This window comes from Strongylocentrotus purpuratus, unplaced genomic scaffold (genome assembly GCF_000002235.5).
Source record: "Strongylocentrotus purpuratus isolate Spur 01 unplaced genomic scaffold, Spur_5.0 spur5_scaffold_19, whole genome shotgun sequence".
Lineage (NCBI taxonomy): Eukaryota > Metazoa > Echinodermata > Echinoidea > Camarodonta > Strongylocentrotidae > Strongylocentrotus > Strongylocentrotus purpuratus.
Window position 1 is genome coordinate 33,634,938 of NW_022145604.1, and position 7,111 is coordinate 33,642,048.

Genomic DNA, 7,111 nt, shown 5'->3' on the forward strand with positions numbered 1-7,111 from the left:
AACATAACAGAATTAAAAAAAAAAAAAAATTACATGTGTATATAGATTGCTTAAAAATGATTGGCTGGATTGCCCGTTCAGTGTCATAAAAATATATGACACTGTTCTTCCTGGGGTCCAGGTACAATTAAAAGAAACATTACGTAAATAGAAATTTAAAAATAATGCACAAGCTGCTGAGTATAACACTTGCATGTCCTCTTTCGTGTTAACCAATGAAACAAAACAATTAAAAGCAAGAAAAGGCTATACATTTACAATTGCTGAGATTTGCGGATAATTAACCCGCTATGCGCGAATCAGTAAGAGGAACGACTGCAAGAAAGAGAGATAGAGAGAGAGAGAGAGAGAGAAAGGGAGAAAGAGAAATGGAGAAGAACTCTCTTGCAAAGCGTGTGGAAGGCACATGTAACGCCTGGCGCGTCCGGGGAAAGAAATCAAAGCAATTGTATAGGTGAATGAACAAGTACAAAATATGCTACCTTAAGCTATGGTCACAAATCAGAGCAGCGACCGACCGATCAGTAGCCTGCTCGGTCGCTGCTGGAATTAAGCATCGCCCAGCAATTAGGTCGGTGCCTGGGCGGCGACCGCCCAGGCACCGAGCGTATTTTGGGCGGCGAGTGAAAAATGAGCAGGCGCCGCCCAAATTTTAACTCCGCGCTAAAACTTCAGCGGCGACCGAGCGATGCCCTAAAAACGAGCGGTGCCTGGGCGGCCGCCGCTCGGTGGCCGGGCAGCCGCCGGGCAGAATTTGTTAATAACTCGCCGCTCGGCCGCCGAGCAGCCTACTTTTGGGTAATGTGACCATAGCATTATTCACGGATCCCGGACGCGCCCAGCATAACACCATGTAATTCCAAACCCCACGCGAGAGACCCGCCCACTGTGTTGTCTAATTCTCTATCCGACAATCGATCCTCAACTATAAACGTCAATAAACGATTTTCCCTATGAGGCCAAAATTTATACACACGCCATCATCAAACGCTAATTAAAAATGCCATACGCACACCTGACAACAAACTATCGCACCCCAATAGAAGGTACGCAGTGCTTGTTGCCAGCCGGGACAAGTTAAAAAGCTTATCCCAGCTAGCAACGCAAATGAATGCAATTCGCATTCCGACCATTGTGATGCGGCCGCTCGCTATCAGGTGATTACAGCAAGTAAAGGGACATTTAGTAGATGCCAAGAAAGTATTTCCAAAGCAATTACATTTCTCTTATCCTGTAATGTATTTTTTGCGTCAATAAAAGCAAATGTGAGGGTTGTCCACATAACATCACAACTACAGAACAGTTTAATTGAAATTAACATACATATTATTACATGTATATATGTGTATTATGGAATAACTTAGAATATTTCATAATTTGTTATTATTATCCAGTTCATTACATTTTTACCAATGTATTTCTTCAATATTTCTACTTTTCCTCAGAGCATATGCTGTGAACTAATGGATATTCCTTGTCAGTTCCATCATGTTATGTCAATGGGCTTGCACTGTATGCGTGTACATGTCCTTTTTGCAATGTACATGTGCTACGAAAATGTCAACAATATTGTTTGAGATATAAAATATAGAGTTAACAAGTGAATTATTCATACTCCTTGTAAATGTGATTTTTGGGGATGCATTTTTTTGTAACTTAAGAATGAAAGGTTGACTGGGTGAATTAGGGCCCTTTTAGAAATAAATGTACATGTAGTTGTAACGTTTTCAAATGGATGAAAGTTTTATGGTGTAATTGTTGAAATCAAGAATTTTAAATTCTGTTTTCATGTTCTCACAATAGTTGTGTTAAAATTACAATAAGAAAGTTAAAACTTGTAAAAATATGCCACCTTGAAAATGGACTAGACTGAATAATTTTGAATTTGTAATATCTATGACAATTATCAACTGCTTCAAATTATGAACCACAGCATTAAGGGTGGTTTGCAGTGGAACTTACATGATTTGCATATTTAATATCAAAATTTAAACTGTAAGCTAACTTTGGCAGACAACACCGAATTCATTGAAAACTTTACTGTGAATAGATGAAGATGATGATGATAATAGTGACGATGTTGGTGGTGATGATGATGATGGGGATAATGATGGTAGTAGTGGGGATAATGATGGTAGTAGTGACGACGACGATGATGATGGTGGTGATGATGGTATAGTAATGCTGATGGTGGTGGTAATGGTGGTAGTAGTGATGATGATGATAATGATGGTAGTAATGATGGTGGTGATGATGGTGATAATGAAAGTTGTAATGCTGGTGGTGATGATTGTAGTAGTGATGATGATGGTGATGATGATGGTAGTAGTGGTGATGATGATGGTAGTAGTGGTGATGATGATGGTAGTAGTGACGACGATGATGATGGTAGTGATGATAGTATAGTAGTGATGATGGTGGTAGTAGTGATGATAATGATGGTAGTAATGATGGTGGTGATAATGATGATAGTGATCGTAGTAGTGGTGATGATGATGGTAGTAGTGATGATGGTGGTGGTGAAAATGATGGTAGTAGTGATGATGATGGCACCAAGGGTGATGGTGATGATACATGTATAATAATGATATTTATACAATAATATTAAAGCATGTACTAATAATATCCCACTCCTTAAAGCAATTTCCTTTATCAAAAACAAGTAAACTTATACCTTTTAATGTGCATTTTAAATTCAAATGTTTTGTATGACTAAATCGAAATAAGTACATGTAACTACAGAAAAAAATAAACCTTGTCGTGCAATTCAACAGGGAGAGTCATCATTGTCATCACCAATGTCATCATCACCCCTCCCCCTCTTCTCTCTCTCTCTCTCCCTCCTCCTCTCTCTCTCTCTCTCTCTCTCTCCCAAGGCGGTATAAATCACATGAAGATAAATGTTTGTCACATTTTAACAATAAGTTGATCGGCATTGATGACCAAATAATAATCACCATAGTTGTTCAAGCAATCAATGTACGAGAAATTTTGTGAAAAATAGCTTAATATTCAGGTGGCTTAGCTCTTATCGTGCCAAGAACACTGTTCTGTGCATGCGCTGGCGTGCCACGCACACATAATCGGGTTTCTGTTGACTTGCCATGGACACATAAACTCTCATCCGCTCGCGTGCCACGGACACATTTTCGTGCATAAGTACACAAGCTAATTGTTTATGCCTATTGTGCGATGCGCATTGCGTGCACGCATGAATGCTTACTGTATTTGTGGAGGGGGTTTATTGTTGTTTTGATTTTGCGTGCTTCACGTATACCGTTACATTGGATTTTCCTGAGAAAATTGCGATATTTTATCATCAAATTAGTCAGTTTTGATCATGGCCCCTCAGATTGTGTGCGGGAAATGAGACAACGGATTGGTTTGACAACTCACTGATAGTGCTTATTTACTTTACCAAAATTACAGATTCATGAAATGATATTGGTATCAACAGAAAGAGAGTTAAATTTCCTACAACTTTAACGTACAATTCTTTTTTATACAATATACAGATGAGATGTTATAGTGGATCAAACATAGTAACAATTTAAACTACACGCACTTGAACCAACCCTAAATTAACTTAGCACACAGGAGATTAGTAGCGGGCACAATAGGGATTAGCACTGTGGCACTGGGTGAATTGCATAGGGGCAGCTTAAGAGTTAGTGAAATTACCGTTACTTGCCAGATCAAAAGCACCATTTTTGGTATAGTGCTTCCTTAGGACCTACTGAACGATAGTAGGGTAGGAGCCTCGGCAAAAATATCATTTAAGGGTGTGGGCGGGGGCGTCGCCTCGTAGACCACATAAAATTCATAAGGTATTATAACATTGAGATTTGTAGTACAGTCATCCTTTTTGGTACAGGGCTTCATTAGGACCTGCTGAATCAGTGGTGGATCCAGGGAGTGGGGCCCGGGGAGCCCGAACCCCCCCTACCCCTTGGGGTGAAAATTTTTAAATTTTCGACACTCCATCCCCCCCCCCCCCCACACTGAGCGAATTTTCGGCCGGCGCGATTTTCTAATTTTGGGGAGCAAAACAAATTTAAAAAATAGTGCTCACTACCCCCCCCCCCCCCCCGGATCCGCGCCTGTGCTGAATGATGGTAGGGTAGAAGCCCCCGGCATAATTATTCATATATGTGCGATTGGGGGCCCCATGGGTTTCACAAAAACCCAATGTTATATTATCTTATAAAATATTTGGGGGCTACGAGGCGACGCCCCCACCCACACCCTTATATGATATTTTTGCCGGGGCTCCTTCCCTAATATAGTTCAGAAGGTCCTAAGGGAGCCCTGTACCAAAAACGGCATTTGTACAGCAACAAATCAATGTTGTAAAATTATTTGGGGGCTCCAAAAAGACGCTCCCGCCCCCACACCCTTTAATCGATTTTGCTGCCGGGGGCTCTTAGCCTAATATCGTTTAGTAAGTCCTAACGAAGCCCTGTACCAAAAATTGTGCTTTTATCCAGCAAATAACGATAATCGATAAATTTGACTATATTCGGGTATAGCGGCGACTAAACAGCTTTGTAAAAACTTCTTCCTTTCATTTTGTTGTTGTCTTTTCTTGTTCTTTCTTTTCTACACTTTACAATGAATATGTCAAATAACGCTTCATATAGTAAATGAGCCTGAAGAAAGAGACTATGAGCCACTTGCGTAGTTCAATTTCTTTATTTGCGTCGATTGCAAAAGAGTCAATAGAGGGCTTTTTCCACTTTAAACAACGGTACGTAGTCTCATAATTCTGTCGCTGTAAAATTGGAAGTAAAATATCCGAAGTAACTGAGACAAACCCCTATTTTTTTTCTTCAAATTTATCTTTAATTTTGTTTTGCAGATGAAAAATTTCGGGATGGGTCGCATATCATGATTGTTGAATAATAACAACACTCTCTATCATGATATTTCAAAGTGCATGTGTATTTACGTTTTTAATACCAATGGTTTAAAAAAAGGGTACTTTTCCGCCTTTTCTTGTTAGTGTCATAAACTTATCAATTGGCTTCATTTAAAAGAATTTTTTAACAGTTTTGTTTGTTGCATGATGCCTAATCTGCAAATTATTCATCAGGATAATCTTCCATTTAAAGAAAATATTTGTTCTTCTTGTTTTGACATTTGATCGATGGTCGTCTAATCGGACATATACAAAAGGAGCGGGGGTTCATTAATTTTTATTAATAACATCAGCTAAAACGGCCTATAGGGCTTAACTGCAGAATTATCCACCATCCATGATAATGAATTAGGGTTAGGATTAGGGTCAGTGACAGGGGCTGGGTTAGAAGTAGGGTTAAGCTAGGATTGGGGTAAGGTTAAGTGTTATGACAAGGGTTAGGGGTATGACTAGGGTTAGGGCAATTTTAGGACTACGGTTGAGGTTACAATTAGTGTTGCTCTGTTCAACCCATGCAGCTCATTTTGGATTACCTAGAAATCCTTTTTTTAAGCAGGTTAAATTTAAGATTAAATAATTTGAAAATATTAATACATTGAGGATTGCCGTCTTTATCCAATTTTGTTTCCCTGATTATCAAAATTAACTATTTTTCAATCAAAATGCAATTGTTGATGAAAAATTCAAAAAAATATCCATACTGCCCCCCCCCCCCGTAACACGCATCCAACACAAATTATCCCCCCTTCTGAATATGATCGCCGTAAAGTCGATCGATCGACACAAATAAGGAAGTGGCGGGTAGCATTTTATTTAAAACATCAGGCAAACTGCAGAATAATCCACCATCAATAATAATGATTTTAGGGTTGAGGTTATGGTCAGGGAGAGGGTTGTTACTGGGGTGAGGTTCAGGGTTTAGAGTTAGGGTTAGGACAAGGGTTAGGACTAGGGTAAGGTTACGGGTTAGATCTAGGGTTAAGGATTATATCTAGGTTTAGGACTAGGGTTAATGTTACAATTAGTGTTACAAATTGGTTTACGTTCAACCCGTTCAGCTCGTTTCGGATGATTTATAAATTCAGTTTTTAAATAGGTTCAGCAAGGATGAATTAATTTGCAAATAGTAATCAATGAAGATTGACCGATCTTGTTTCCCCGATTATCAAAATTAACCATCTTTAATTAAATCTATCATCTTTACTTAAATCTAATTGCAACTTTTAATAAAAAAAGCATACCCACCGTGCCCCCCGTTAATACACATCCAAGCCCATCCAAGCTCATCCAAGACACATAAACGGACACCAATCCCCCCCCCCCCCCGAGGCCAACTAGCTATAATGACCATTATTCATAAAGACCGCTATTTATTAGGACCATTATTATAAGAACCGCTATTTATAATTTGAGAAAAGGGTAATTATTCATAAGGATAGCTAATCTTAATCGAAGAGTGTCGATATTTATCATTTGAGAAGAGAGTAGCTATTCATAAAACAGAATGAAGGTCGCTCTTTATAATGCGGAATGGGGGTCGCTATTCATAAAAAAAAATGAATAAGCAACAAAATGACAAGAGAGTTAATTGTTGGCTAGGAGCACCCCTATGGCTGTGGCGTATTTATTATGGAAAGCAACGCTTTTTTCGGATTATGAATATCGACCCTCTTCTCATATTATGAATAGCGACCCTCATTCTGCATTAATTATAAATAGTGCCCCTAAATTTATCTTATGAATAGCGGTCCTAGTGACCCCCAATATAAATTATGAAAAGCAACCCTCATCTCACATTATGAATAACGGTCCTCATGCTTTTATCAATAGTTACCGCCTTCGTGTTTTATATATGCAGTTCGACGTTATGAATAGCGAGATTACCCCCACACCCTCTGGTGTTGAAGATTGGAGGCCTAACCAAATATTGAAAGGGGAAAAGACGGGGGAAAGGGAAAAATCAGAAAATCAAGGAAGATAAGAAGTGGAAGAGAAAGTAAAAAGGAGATGATACGACACCCTACGGGCCCCGTCCGACGCCCTGCAACTCACTCCTACACCCCAAATTCTCACTTTTGCTATGCTACATCATCGCATGCCCTCATTACAACATACAGAGCCACAAACTGACTTATACACACAATCGCTTTCCCTCTGTCGTCTTACTTCCATCATTATTCTTCTTCTCCATGT